Source organism: Pieris brassicae, chromosome 8 (genome assembly GCF_905147105.1).
Source record: "Pieris brassicae chromosome 8, ilPieBrab1.1, whole genome shotgun sequence".
Taxonomy (NCBI): Eukaryota; Metazoa; Arthropoda; class Insecta; order Lepidoptera; family Pieridae; genus Pieris; species Pieris brassicae.
In genome coordinates this window covers 9050427-9067129 of record NC_059672.1, presented here as the reverse complement: position 1 = coordinate 9067129, position 16703 = coordinate 9050427, and the positions used below count along the sequence as shown (strand labels likewise).

At 33.6% G+C, this 16703-nt stretch overlaps 1 protein-coding gene across 4 annotated transcripts in view; it reads right to left on the bottom strand.

The window, feature by feature from the left end:
* Positions 1 to 16703, bottom strand: part of LOC123712881 (receptor-type tyrosine-protein phosphatase kappa) — a 56396-nt gene that overhangs the window by 29671 nt on the left and 10022 nt on the right. The window lies entirely within an intron of this gene.

The following is a 16703-nucleotide window of genomic DNA, read 5'->3' as shown; positions in this document are numbered from 1 at the left end:
TCATACATTGTAGGATGTAGTAAACACGATCCTTCCCTCCCACACACACATACATTGATTCATCAAAAACCTTGAACTTCATTCAACGAACGACATCTTCAATTTCTTTAATCAAATCACTCATATATTCTCAATCAATATTGTTATTATAGTCCTTATTCTGTGATCTGTTCACCGACTTGTGTCTAAAAATATTGCTTCCTACAAATATATCAGAAGAAAAATTTTCATGTCGTAATTATCACTCAGTATCAGTACATTGCATAGCAACATTATCTTATTTTGTCGAGTGGTATGTCAAAGAGGATGGATTTGATCACACGATCAAACAACATCAAAAGATCATTACTGAAGGTCCTTTGTTATTTCCCTGAATTTCCTTTCTAGATAAATTGGTTTTAATGAATCTCAGGAGCTACTCTCAATTATCTTTGGTTTTCAAAGACGCAGACGCGTATTACGAAGGTAGCCAATTAACCTTACAGCGTAGTGTTCACCTTAGCAATTAATAACAAAGCCTTGTGAAAGATGAAAGTAATACAGGTTGAATTATTATATTTGACAACCCCAGTTGTAATCAAAACGATATCTACCCTTTGTTTCATCATACTTTTGTCATTGGCAAAAGATTTGATGTGAGAGAGAAATCGGATATCGTCACTATATTAATATAATTAATAAAATAATTATTTAACAGTTTGAGGGCCTTTTTATCCATAATGTATATTTTTAATACATAAAAAATGATACCTATATTATTTTCTGAAGAAGTAACGCTCCAGATCAGCGATTAGCTATTCGTAAGTTAAAATTGGAACTGGCCAAAGAGTCACCCGGGAATAATTAGGTTTGTAGGTCAAAGCTCAGTGATATATACGAGTAGAAAGCCGAGAAAAGCAATAAAATACGTAATACAATAAACATTCGGCCAAAACCACATCTGTGGACATTACTCACTGTCACTCGCAGAATGTCATAGGGAAAACGAGATTATAATCATCGCGTTGAGTATCAGTCTATATTCTCATATCGCGAACTAAATTCTGGGTTCGGATATTGATATTTCAGGATCATTACTGATTATAAGAAAATTAGCAACTCAGCGATTCTACAGAATATCGAAAAATTAAAGCTCAGTATAAACATGAACTGCTAATAAAAGATTAATGAACAGCACTCGACTCGTATTTGATGTGGAGAGGGCCTGATTGTAGATAGCTCACGTCTGCCTTTAAGTGCGCCTACTTCTTTATTGTCTGACCTCCTGTTATAATATTTTATTCCATCGATAACAACTAGAACGTTGGTTGGTTTCAGTTGCTTTTGTGCGTCTGCAACATGTATAAAAAATGTAATTTAAAAAATTGGCGCACATTATGCCGTTAGATTTTGCTGAAAACAGAGGTGTATCAGATTTTCCTGCGGAAAATTCGAGGGCTAGATTTCCCTAGAGGTATAACTTTGCACTACCCGTGTTCGTGTATTACACGAATAAGTGCTTTAATAAAAATGTTATACTGCCTACTTTCTGCCCGCGGTTTCTTCGTTATGTTGGCGAATGATGAGTCTGGCCATAAATACTGTTACATAAAAACTTTTCTTTCTTTCAACTTTTTAATTGGAACACGTATGTTCTTTTCTTTTGATTTTGCGCAATTTTACATATTTTTTCGTGATCATTATCAAATTACAATATGGCAGAGATCGTCTTGCACAAAGTGGGCATGGAGCCGTCGGTCATATTCCAGGCAGTTCAAAAGCTTGGTATCAGCCGTATGTTCGTTTGTCTAGACTAGAAACTAGAGAATACTAGAAAAGACCGGGGCCGCCCAATATTAGAACTAAAAAGGCTGTTAATGCCAGAATTTGTCGAAACCTCATTAGGAAGCAATGAATCTAAACGAGATGAAGATCCCCGCTAGGACTCCGTCACGTTTTATAAAACATGACCTCGGTGCTTATTGTCGATATACAGGTCATGCCTTAAATCAATCTTTATAATTAAAAGAGAGTGAATCGTTGATAACGCCTTCTGTTGCGATAAATACACACACAGAAATAACCTCTTTACCGATAAAAAAAAATCCACGATTGAAGAACACTTGAAGAATGATTAAATGTAGCGTACAAACACAGTTCTTAAGGAGCTGCTCAAGTGGTCATCATCCTGGATCGGTGAATCTTTGGTGGAGCGTGTCTTATTAAGGGTCACAAAACTAAATTTTGGTGAAAAAGGAGTGAAAACTTCAGCCAAAGCAAGATGCAGTCTTGGGTCGTGTTCTAAAACCTCTCAGCAGTATATATTTTTATAACTTACAAAACGGCTTAACCCCTTAGAACTAGGAGACGAACTTTTTTTTCTGTTTCCGTGGTGCATAAAACGTCGTATAACAAAACGTAACAAACAGAAAAATGTATCAGTAAAAACTCAGTCTAGTCGTCCAATTGTTAAAAATGGAATAACAAAACGCAACTGATAGCTAGACGTAACAGCTCACGTCATCTATTAAGTATGATTGAAAATGTGACAGTTGGAAGTTCATTGGTTCATTTGTTTATGTAGAATTTCTATTAGAAAGTTTCTAATCGAATCTTTCTCGATAACTCTGAAATGCAAAAAAAATGTGTATCGATTTGGATGTGAGTTTAAGTATACGAAAGAGATAAGGATTCGAAAATAGTTCAGATTTTTTACGTATGAAATTTTGCTAATTTATAGATATGTTTATTATGGAATATAAGATACAGGTATCACTTATTCCACTTCTTTAAAGTTGTATCGCAGACATCGCTAGTCATCGGCAAAAAAGACAGAGGGTGTAGGCCGAGAGGTGTAAAAAACTCTCGGTACTCTTTTCAAATACATTATCTGAATAAATTATTGAACTCACTACGATGATTTGCATTACCATAGCATGTAGAATTTTACATATTTTATTTGCTATCGTTGTTATTCTGATTAAGACGTACATAAAACATTAAAGCAAAAATGAAGCACAACGTTCCTAATTGGTCGGCAGAATTTGCAATATGAAACACTTAATTATAGTCCCTAGAGTTGGTTTAAAAAGGAAAATCTCGCGGTCGGACAAGTCTATTTGTTTGAATTCATGTTAACCTCAGTCTTTATTTAATAGTCGCATTGAATTAAATAAATATTCAATACGAAAAAGTACTGTGTAGTGGATATTATAGACAACTGCACATTACACTATTATATAGTAGTATATTTGTACCATACGGAATACTTTAATTATTTATTTACTTTAATTATTATTAAACTCATTAAGTTGTAACTCAGTCTTGGTTGAATTTAACGCGCTAGTTCTTTTTATTCTTTGTACCAATAAATATTTCAATTTGTGTGGGCAGTTAAAACTAGTACGACAGCGAAGAAAAACATAATGAGAAAGCGTACGAATCTTCCTGTAGAGAGTTTTGTCTAGTTCTATTCCATAAAATTCATCATAACCCTCAATCACTTTGACCGCGCCCTCTCATCTACTATCAATGATTACGCAGTACTTTGAACCGCGGCGTACATTTATTCCCGTAGGCTAAATCAAATACGAACTAACACGAAAAGTGAATATTTTTACAGACACCCGTATTACATACATCTTAGTGATGTATTCATGCTAAATACATTCCAAGGCGACGTTTCCATACAACCCTTTTGAGTCCCCGACTCCTTATAAAGAAAATGAAGTAATAAACGGTATAATTAAAATATTTCGAGTGTGAAAATCTACAAGGGTCTCAGGCTCCACACATTGTGGTGTGTTTGTGCGGTTTGTATTTTCATATTAAAATTCAAAACACGCCGAGATAATTGAAACTTTTCCCATGTTTCCCGAGGGTATGGTGCTCTGTGCCCTTTCAAAGGATTAAGAGCGAGTAAATTCTTTCTTACATTTATTGCTCGTATTCGTAAATTAAAGCTATTTTTAGTTCTCCCTTTTGTATATCCGTCTGTCTTTGTGTTGTCTATGAGCTCTAGAATCATCATGAAGAGTGTTTTTTGGAATGAATACTGATGGTATTTTCAATGTGAAGGCAAATTTCGCTAACTAACAATGAAATTAATCTGCATTTAGCAAATCTGTAAACCTATTCGATCAACACAACAAAGTTTCTTCAATCTTTATCTTTCGTAAGAAATATTGTACAAAGCTCCGAAGCTTTACATTCAGGCGCCTTCAAATGATAATTTATCTTACACGATTTATATATTCTAGCTGGGTCACTGCCTTTAAGAATTTTCTATTCAAAATCTGCGGGTGAAATGTGTTCTCATCAATATTGAAAATGTCTCACTCATTTCGGTAAGATTGATAAGATTACGTAACAAACTCAATGATAACAAAACTTCAAACTAATTGCGTTCAAGTTCAACAATTATAATTAAGAGGATGAATATATCCGTACATTCTTTAGAATTCAGCTCAGATGCGATATTTCATAGTGATTCGATTATCTATTAACAACTAATTATTATTTATCTATTAACTACAACTGTAAGAGTACATCCACATATGACTTTGTGTATGTATATGTACCAACATACTTACATGTTATAAGTATAAAAAAGATATAAAAACAACCTTTATGTCTATAAGGCTTTGTCATGATTTATCTGCAGTTTGGAGAACAGGTAAAACTAACATTCACGTCGCGCCATAAAAAATGTGTTTTCGTCACAAAACTTATTTATGCGATTGCTCGGTAGTTTCCAATACGTATTTCCTCTTTGTGCCTTTCGATACACCTATTGTATTGATTGTCGAAGTCTTCTAACTGCTCATCAGTTCTTGATGATAATTTAGAATTAGGCGCAGCTAAAATAGATGTACAGAGCAATGATCATTCTTTATGGTTTAACCCAAATTGGAAGAAATATAACGATTGTTTTTGAAGTTGAAGGTCACGATATTCTGTAATCAGCATGTCTATAATACTTTGAAGTCAATTGAACTTAAAACAATATTCACTTTTAGCGAAAAGCAAAATGTCCGGATGAATATAACATACCGGATTGACAGATGACATTCTCTCAAATCAAATTTCGCTTGATTGGCGGGTATTTTAGATGTCCAATGAAAACGAATAATGTGCTCTTTATGATTCCGACATCAAAATAATACGCGAACTGGCCCTAGGGTTTAATTTATTACTTATCGTCTGGAATATGCTATTTTACAATAATTACTTTCAAATATTTGATGATACGTATTTCGAAACCTCATTTATTCGAACATTTGGTCGGAAATGTGTGTTATGGCGAAAAATTAAATATAAAATTACATTGCTTCTTCGCGTTCTTAAATTTTCCTCTTGGTCATCTTGGCGTATATAATAATAAAACATTTAGGGCAAAACACTAGCATTAGAGTTATATAAAAGAAGAAAAAGAGACGCACAAAGAATTGTGCGAGGTTTTTTAACACGTACCAACGTATTAAAATACCTTACACCGTTGCAACTACGTACACAGACAATCCGTCTGGAACAAACTCGCCTCGTAATCCACTTTACGTAAACACCGTACTATATTACTTAAAACATTTATAATTCTGCCCTCTTCTTTCGGGGTTTATATTAAATAACTTACCCAAAGTGCGATAATTCGCAAACTAATATTAATTATAGAGTATTTCCAAGATAGAAATTCTTTAACAAGTCTTTTGGTTATTATTAAAAATAGGATAAGTGAAATGAGATTATTTTTTAATACTCCTAGTAATATCGAAATGGTACATTTTTGTGATAAATTTGTTTTATTAAAGTAATGAAACATGGTAAATTGAACGTTTGAGCTAGTTTTGCTGCAGGGCTGTAGGAGTTAGAACATCACATCCAGTTTATAAAGAAGCGCTTCGTAAAATGGAAGTAGAGATGGAAATATTGAAGATGACATAAAAAATTGTCAAATGTGATATTTAAATTAGTTTCGGTATACAATAACGATTATTATTAGCACCGCCTCAACTAATCAATTGTCAATGCTAGGTTCAATTTCCAGCGCATAATAGTAGTTTCGGTTAAAAGCCCCAAAAACTGAACACCTACTATCAACAATCACACTTACGCCTTTATAATTTGAAGTAATTTCAAACTTAATCATATAGTTACCAGTACTTGATCATCTATTGGGGCTTTTACCTTTGTAATAATTAATATACAAAGAAGTTTCACTTCTGACATGTGTCCTTTGTACGCACGCATTTTTTTATCTATCTAATTTTAGTTTTAAAGGCGTGTCTATTGCGTACAGATAGTAGTAGAATAATGAAGCCTTGAAACATAAGATAGTCGTTCATTAGCACTTTGCAAAGCCTCAGTGCAACTCCTTCGTAAATTATAACTATGATGCTTTAGTACCGTAACGTTATATTCACATAAAGTATACTCGGGCCAGAGACACAAACTAGATTACGCCATTTTTGGGTTATTTAAGAAGGACACATAGTATGAACCAGCCTTATCAGCACTTTCAGCGCTTGCTAAAATAATGCTTTCAGCTAAAGATTAATTTACTACATCGTGATACAAAACGAATTCGAAACCACGGCTTACCTGTTTTTGTGTCAACGATAAATTAAACAATTTTAGCTTGAAAGTTGGCCATCCAACACAATCTATTGAGTATTGACTGAGTGAGGTGGACTTATTCATTAGCTATTGTTCATACCAGTACATCTGTTCATTAATAATAATTGAACCAGTTATATCTGTGGATAAAACGTCCTATTTAATAACCATTTATATGAATTAATAACTTTCCATTATATTGAAAACTAAAAATATATTATTTTTATTAACGTCTATAATCATAAGTAACAGAAGGTGCGTTAAGCTATTGCTTTTGGCGTATTTAAAATTGTTTTGTGTTCACATTGAAACACCTGCAATATATTCCTGAATCGTATCAAGCGTGAACGTCACTAGTGAGCCTCAACGCGTATGCCAGTGACAGGTTTCCCGCGACAAACATAACACACTCCATCCGCCTTCTGTTGCATTTGACCTAGCTTCACGTATAATAGAACATACTTTATAATGTTGCATCGTTTAGCCCAGAAGAAGTCATAGATTATTTTAACAAAACTTTTGAAACTTTAACGGGAATGTTTGTCATTTATCAGTGTGTCATATATATAATACACAAATATATTGAAAAGTACATTGATTTATTACACTGGCCCCGTAATAAACATTTATTTTTCCCAAAAGACCACTTCAATTCAAATTTATTCATTTAGGTACAATTTGTACACTTATGCCAGTCGAATTTACGCCATCCGTTCATTAGTATACCAGGAGGCCTTGTTCTTAGAACGGGTAAAAATACTAATAACAATTCACATGTTCAATACGTCTAAACACAATAATAATACAAAAAAAAATTATATATAATTATATAGTCATTATAAATCATTTTTGTGATACACAATATTAATATCTCACTCTCTTATAGCGGCATTAGTGCCCAAACATTATTATTATCATCTATGTAATAATGTAAATGAGTGAGCTATGATGAAGTCTGAAAGCTGGAAAAGGGACTCAATTCCTACTTCTTGTGTTTAAGTTGTGACAGTCACTGCGCTTTAGAAATGTATTTATGTTTTTATATTGTATGCTCTTTTTTTTAATACAAAAATATCTTGAACATCGGCCGCGGAGCCCTACAACAACGTACCATATGCCATAACACTATGGATGTAACTGAAGCATACACGCCTCGCCGTTTCAATATCAGACAATAATCTTATATTTTTTACCGCAAAAGCAGCCGAACTAAGTGTTTCCGATAGGGTGATAATTTCTATTAGGAAAAAGAAAAGTTATAGTTTTCAGTCAAGTTCGGTGTTCGCCGTACACAATATTCAATTCTTGATGGGAAAGTAAACTACTCAAACCCTTATATGATTTCTAAAAGGTATTTTCGGGCATTGCTTTTGACGCATTTGAATACCAAGTTGTGGATAAAATAAACACCTCGCTTCTCGTTTACTTTTCCCACAACAGTTTGACGATTACATTTTCCAGTCAAGTTATGAGTTTATCTCTCCCTACTTTGATGTAAGAGAAATTTTGGGTGCGAAACATGAGACGGCATTCATATTCATTTTCTTAAAGGCGAGATAAGATTATCCTACCGCTGAATAATAATATACCTTTTAATATTGATATAAATTGCAAATTAGTCAAGTGGAGTTGACGGTTTCTTGCTGGCAAAGTTTGTCTTTGATTTTTGGAAAAGTTTGAGTAGTTTGGTTAGATTAAAGGAAAATACTAACGTAACTATTTATTTAGTGAACAAAAAAACCCTGCGTTTTTACACATTTGATTTTGTTAGTCATGTTAAGGTCAGATTTAAAAACAAAGTATGTTTTGTTGATCAGATCTTTTGTCTGTAACACGCCGTCACACGCGAGAGTAATTCATTCTAGGAGAGTATTGAAGACTATTAAAGTACCAGGATTTCAGTTTTTTCGCTGATCGGAGCATCAAGGTCGTCATCGATGGAGCATGCTCCGACCTTAAACCCGTGAAACTGGTGTTCCACAAAGCTGTGTCTATGCTCAGCAAGGCGAGACGGAACTTCACTACGGGTCACCGCTCGCAACTGTATAAGCGCAAATTCCGCCCCACATGGAATACTGTTCTCACCTTTGGGCGGCAGCTCCCCAGTACCCATCTCCTTCCACTTGACCATTTCAACGAAAAGCGAGTCGAATCTTCGACGACCAATCACTTTACGAGCGGCTTTGGCGCTGCGTAGAGATGTTGGGTCTCTCTGCATCCTCTACCGCATTTACCATGGGGAGTGTTCAGAAGAGTTGTTCGGTGTAATATCTGCAGCTGAGTTTCATTCAAAATACAAACTACCATCCGTATCACCTCGACGTCCGTCGTTCCACAACTGAGCTTTTTTTTAAAGCAGTTCTTGCCGCGCACTAAGTGGAAACAGTTGCCCAATTAAGTATTTCCGAACTATTTCGACTTAGGGTCCTTCAAGAAAAGAGCGTACCAATGCTATAAAAGCCGGCAACGCACTTCAAAAAAATTTCAAAATTCTTTATTTGTTTAGCTATGTCACGTACAGTACAATTCAGATTGAGACCTCCCTAGTAAGTCAGTAAAAATAATAAATATATGAATATATGATGATGACTGTGTAATTGTGTGTGTGAGTGAAAGACGAAGCAAATCGAAGTGAATATGCGCATGAAAAGATGGATTAAGGAAAATTTATATAAGAGGATTTAACAATGATTCTGTTTTGTTATAGTTGAGTGTACCGAGCCAATGGTTTAAAGTTGTTTTAAATTTGTGGTGTGTAAGATTATGCAAGCTAAGGGTTTTATTTAAACTATTGTAGAGATAGTCTGAGCGATTATTGTATTGATTACGTGCAAAGGCAGTCTTGCAAATTGCGTAGCTAATTATATTATGTTGAGTCCTTTTTGGGGTGTGTCGGGACTATGGGGAGAGTTTGCGTGCCTTCTAAGGACCCAACGGAGAATATAGAGCTGGCGTATAGTCAGTAGTTTGCTAGACTTGTACAACTCTTAGGTTGGAAAACTTTTTTTTTTGTAACTTTTTTTTATAACTGCTCTCTCAGCTCTATCTAGTGCTAGAACTTTAGCTTTCGTACAACACCCCACACTGTGATACAATAGGTCATAAAGGATTGATTTAATTTTTTATTCACGGTATATATGATATTTGGCCCCGCTACATGACGTAAATTGCAAAAAATCCAGCTTAATCTACGTATCTTTTTTATAACTGCATTGACATGAGCGTAGTAGTTAAGGTCAATAATCACATTTAAGTATTTAATCTGTCTATCCTTAAGCAGCGTGTCACAGTTGTAATCTTCAGTACAATTGCAATTTAGTTTGTGTAATTTAAGATTAGAGGGAGGCTCTTATCACGAATAGCAAAAGTACTGAAGTTAGTTTTAGATGGGTTGATAGTTAACTGACTGCTGGTTAAGTACGAGTTAATCATCAATCAATCAGCAGCCTTCTGGCAATGTGAGTATCCATGGATGGCAGTATCACTAAACATCAGGTGAGCCTCCTGCCCGTTTGCCTCCTGGTACATAAAACACCTATGTATATTATCTTATTAGCTGTCTTCTCATAGCTTGTGATTTTTTTAAATAAAATATGGTTTGTTATAAAATCATTTACATATAGGGACAGCAAGCTAGAGGGCCACATGAATGACTGCTGTCTAATCTATCTTAACATGAACTTTATAGCCATGCACGTATAATATGTATCCATAACTAGATACTTTTTGCATACCCTCTTATTTTTAAGTAAAACATTTTTGTATGGGCACGTTAACTACAAATAATCTGCGTATTAGGTGTTCAGTGTTCATAAACTATTATTTATTAATTATATTGATTGTTAAACGCTGTTCTCGGAAATCTCCATGCATAGTTATAATCCGACCGGAATTCCCTTCAAATGAATAGCTGAGCAAATTATAGGATAATCCACAAATACTAGCAGAAACATTACCACTATATATAGTGTGTCTAAATCAGGTCATGTAGTCATTACGATATTTAGATAAAATTTGTATCGCACGTCACATCCGTTGTTGGGTAAAATAGTTTCAGTGTCTTTTGCTAACAGAGACTGCTGCAAATGGCGTTTATGTTCTGCTTTAAAAAAGTATCTACATTCTTTCAGTGCTACGGGCAGGCCACTTTAGCTGTTAGTGGAAGAAGCGATCTCCCATGGGATCCCGGAATGCGAGGGATACTCCCTGCCACAATAGGCATAAATCCACAAGGACGCAAGATTACAACAAGCTTGTCGCGATAGTTTTGTTTATTTTTGCGTGGTGCTACCAACTTTTGTACTATTTCCTTAAGGTAGCTATTGCAATAATTAAATTAAAACATGAACGAGTTTTACAAATACCAAATTATACTTTACGATTTTTTGTATGGGTAACGTGAGCTACAGAACAGAACAAGATGTCTATATCGTCGAACGATTACAGACTAACACACAGCACTTAAAGACAAGTTAATTAACGTGGATAACATCTATCAATAATCCAACAGTGTTGGAATCCATTTACGGATTATAATTGTATGTCAACTGCATGACCTGGTTTGGGGAGTGACAATGTTCAACTAGGAATTGTACGACATTATTGGAAACGGTCCTTGTGAACTTAAATCTAAGCTCGAATTTTTACGATTGCTGTAACACTTTTAAAGATATTTCTGCAGTGTGGTCTGTATGTATGTTCAGAAAATAAATTTTATCAAAGAATCAATAATTATTTAGTACATTTATCAATATTGTCTTCAGGGTCAAAAAGAAATTTGCGAAACGATTGGTATCACTGGAAAACCAACTTTCAGGCTCGACTGAGCCTAATGCTTTTTATAAAGACACAATGGAGTTTGAGCCTCCTCATAATTTTCTTTATAATTGTTTTAGATGTTTTTATGACGATTGTAAGTCCTAAAAATTCACACCTTACGTATTATATACATGTCATACTAAAGAGGTTCTTTTCACTACAAAACATAAGTGATATATTTTTATTTAAATTTCGTAATACCAACAGGGAACTGTTTATACTGGTTATCCTTAAAAACTTCAGAATAAACTCAAAAGACATATTAAGAACAATTTATTAGTTGATTAATATAAGCTACCGGCATTGAGAGATGTGAGCCAAGCCTTTTTAAACTGCCCCTATTCAGCAGTCATGAGGACAAAGGAGGCTATTTTTATCATTAATATTCCCACAAGATAAACTGGCTATTTCAATAATAAAGTGTGTGTAGCTCATTTGATACACAGCTTGAAACAATCGATTTTTTTACTTTTTTAGTTAACACACATTGTGATATAGCTTATCTAAATTTAGATACATTATTAACGTTCAAGTGAATTCAATCGTAGAACTGAAGGAAATCTTGACGAATCAAGCAGTCGATAAACACTTTGATCTCCGAATTGGCAACTTAATTTAATAGGCCTTATTTATAAAATATCTACTACGTAACATGGATAGATCGACACCGATGTTGACCTATATAAAGACAAAAAAAAGTTATTAATAAAAATCTTTGAATGTGAACTTCATTATCACATTGTTCACCTAAACATAGATCGCAAATATTTTAAAACAATCTTAACATTTAGTTATATTTTCCAAATTTCTTTGCAGAAAAAGTGTTAGTGTCAAAGGTCAATACACTACTTTTATTAATATTATATAAAGTAATTTACAAATCAAGATGCAGACTTAGATTCTTGAATATGATTTTGAAACGAAATCTGAATCGTGAGCGGTGAACGAGGATTGAGATTATTGAATGAGTGTCGAGTGAAACCATTCCACAAACGAACGATAAATCGAGCTTGATTTTTATAAATGAATTTTTTCTTATGTTCGTCTACTACACAATACTGGTTTTAACAAGGCGATGTTCCCAATATGAATATCCAATATCACTTTTATATTTATTATAGTACTTATCTTGGTTTTCCTATTAATAATTTGCGCCTAATTCTTATATTAAGAGACACCCCAAAAATGACCATTAAAATTACTCGGCTTAAAGTAACGATAACATTTTCTCGGCGGACTGCATCGACGCTGGTAATTTTCCAAGTGAGTGGTGCCGGGTACAGTGTCATTTGAGTGGAACTAACGATCCCTAATGAGGTTACAGGACATATCTCCTTGGGCATATGACAAGTTAAGCTGTGTACATAGGCTACTTTAATCTCCTACTAGCGTCAGATAATGTACTATCCCTTGATTATGTATCAACACTACAGACTCTTACAGACCTACGTATATTCCTCAGAAATAAAAGAAATTAGCTTTCAGTAAAGTGGATTTTATTTTTAAAGTCTTTTTGATAAACATGTGTACCAATTTTGGATATTGGGGACATTATCTACTTTCTCAAATATTTTATAGCCGAAATATCCCGATATACGGGAGACTTAACATTTTTATGTTTAGAATTTAGCAAAAAGTAAAGTTTGTAAGAAACTATTCCATTTGTAGGAGAGAGTGGGTGGCCACTGGACGCTGAAATCGATTTACCGATATAAAACTCGACAGTTAATAGAACGCATCGAGCGGTACAAATTAATTTCAAAAGGCTTCGTGTACAAAATTTTATTAAAATATATTAAAATTCACATATTTATTACTATTAAATGATACAATATGATTTATATATGATAGTATATAATACATACATAATTAACAGAGAAGCTTATTAGCGGAGTATTTTTTTTCACATTTTATATGATTATGTTTTACACGTAACACAGAACTCACTCTTTATAAAGCGATTTTCGTAGGTACGAAAATGAATGAGTAAAGACATTCAAAGGACATCATCGATAACTCATAACTAATAACGATTGCATGTTAAAAACAAAAACCACTCTGATTCCAAAGTTGGAAAAATTATTAACAGCAGATATACATCCTAAATAGTATTCGCGTTGTGGACGTATCCGATGCCACTCAATCAATTTGTTCGCTACACAATCACATTCCTTCTGACATATGTAAGTGCACTAAACGGGAGAAAAATGTAAAACACATTTATGTCAAAATGTCAAAAAATCATTAGATTCTATGAAAAGGGAAGTTATTGTTTATTACGTCGGCCAAGTAAACAATATATAGTAGATTTATACCCAGATAACTCAGAACAAAGGTTAAAGTGAAAATAAAATAGATTCCTCTTTGATCCTCTTTTGAAGTACATTTTGAGGCATTCTTGTAGAATCTAATCACAAACAGAGATAGAATATATTTGTTATTTCGGTTGATTTAATAAATGGAGATCTTAATATACTTCATGCGATTCGAGAAGATCCCGATCGTTGGACGTGCCTTTTCGGACAATTTTATGTTATGGACAAATAAATATTAAAATACATGTAATGGCAATATTCGTCATCAAAAACATTGTAAAATGTACAGTTAAAGATGTATAATATCATGTCAGTAAATGATTTACCGAATCTAAGAAAACTGTTACATTAATTTACACTCAACATACATCTTAAACTAAATTGTCGAATGAGGTACAATAGAAATTATACTAACAGGTATCAAATATCAATAGAAAATTTTCATCTTAACGAAACCGCATTGGTATTGGGTTAGCGGGTCAATGGGGCCTGACATTTTAACCAACCTCATTAAAATAATTAACCTCGTTCATTTTTTTATTACATTATTTATTACAATTTAACTATTTGATCTATATATATATATCTCTATAGCTTCGAAATATATTGTTTTCTTAAAATAAAACAGTAACGTAAGCATAAGCACAAAAGAAGTCTGCAACTAACCATGTATATTAATGTGTATTATATTTTGGCAAATAAAAGCGATCCAAACTATGGACGAAACAACAACGAAAGTAATTGACATTTGGCGATACAATAAACGGCAAGGTCAGGATATTATTAGATAATAGAGCCGAGCCCCAGGGAACTCTTAGATCATCATTTCGGTTTAATTTTTATTAATATTGTCGAAGGCCCTATTAATAATTAAAAAAAAATATTCTAGCGAAATTATAGCTACAAGAGAGAAGAAATTATTAGTTAACATATCGATTGATTTTCGCAATGAGTAGATATCTCGATGTTCAAATATAATAACAATTTGTCAAGATGTAGCCTCATTGTCGAAATTCATTTCTAAGAATGATTCCGGACACACTTCTGCATCGAAACATGTTTTAGAGTCACCAACGACAGGAAAACGAAGAAAAATAATGCTACTTAGTTGGGCATGTAATTTTTAATGGATGCAAGGTAGGATAAACAAAAGAAGAGCCGACTTCTATATATTTCTTGTTTTAAGAGATAATCATGGAAAAGTTGTTAGCACCCAATTTTCCTTGAGTATCGAGATTTCTGGCAGCAGTCGAGTGACGATCCGTCGGGAGCGCGGGAATCCCATTCTATTTCTGTCATTCCGAGAGCTCTGAATGACTGATGCGTTATGCTGTGCAGAGTGTGACGTTTTACAATATTACTATTATTATTTGGAGACCATTTGCGATGTAAAACACACATCTTACTAGGCACGGATAAACCACACAAAACTATAGTTCTTATAAAGCACAGCATTAGTAATTGTTTAGTAGTGATTAATAACTTATACATAAGCCTATCGCTCTAAAGTTCCATATTCTTTCTAGACTGTCTAGACGAGCGACATGGATTTATTCAATTTACTTGACAGAATATATTGTACACATTAATTATAATTTGTATGTCTATTTTTTCAGATACCCATACCATAAACAGGAAGTCTGAACAAAGGCATACGGAAACCCTTATATGGACCTCGAGCGCCTTAACGAGATATGTGTCAAAATAAGAATTTTATAACCCGTAAAACGGAAAATAACTGCCAAACGTTACGTAACGTTGAAAAATTTTTTTTTCCACAGATTGCCTGCCACTTGTCACCAGGCGGAAAGGATAATTATATAAATATATATATATATATTTAAAGCTCTCTGTTACTTTTTTGTTTTTACAATGACTCTACTTGAGAAGTAGAAAAAGGTGCATTTTGCTTTGCAAATAAAAGATGAACTTTGTGGCGGAGAATTTTTAGAATGAATACCTATTGTAATTGTGTTGTGTAAATGAAACTGTCTTATCAATTATACATTAATTCTTCGGTATCTTTCAAGAGAAAAATGAAACGAAAAGAAATATTTTTTTCCCTTTCTCGCGACATTTTTAAATCACACTCCTCTCATAATGCCTACCTAATTAACTATCATTATCGATTAATAATCTATATAATACAACAATCGTTTTTAGTTCGTACATGTAATTCCCGAGATTGGCGCCTTGAACCAACCCAATTCCTTTAGCTTAGTGTAGATATTATTTTACTACAAAATACAGCGGAATCTTCTATTTACGTGTTTATGGACTGCTTTATAACGGTTATTTCAGAACATGCGTCATGAGGGTCTCTGTTCAGTCGGTCTAGTAAAAGGCTCATGAACATATCGTTAAAAATCTTGTAATTTCTGGTAAGGTCTTTTTGCAGTGTTCTAAAATTAATGTTATAAACGTAAGAAAGAAAATAATTTATTAACGTAGGTTTTACACATTTAAAGAAAACACTTTTTTACCGGATTGAAGCTATGTATTATTTTAAACTTATGATTATTTTACATAATTTTACATTTTTCCCGACGTTTCGCGTGCTTTACAGACTGCGTGGTCACGGTGACTGTTTTACAATAAAAACAGATAATACAACGTTCTCTACAGCTGTGATACTTTTTGACATTCAACACCTTTTGTCTTCAGTAAACATGTAAAATTAATATAAGTTTATAATAATACATAGCTTCAATCCGGTAAAAAAGTGTTTTCTTTAAATACGCACATACCTATTTCCTGAACGCGATATGTACTATACAATCTCTGAGTTCCAATTTAATTTACTTGATAATCTGCTTGAAATACAACCATGGCAACTAACTCCACAAGAGCCTCTAATAACAGAATAAGAACCCATTTTGCAACTAACAATTTTCCACCTCTCATGAATTGAGAGAAAAATACAAGCTTCTCGGGAAACATGTATCTGATCTATATAAAATCTGCATTCCTTCCTATTAT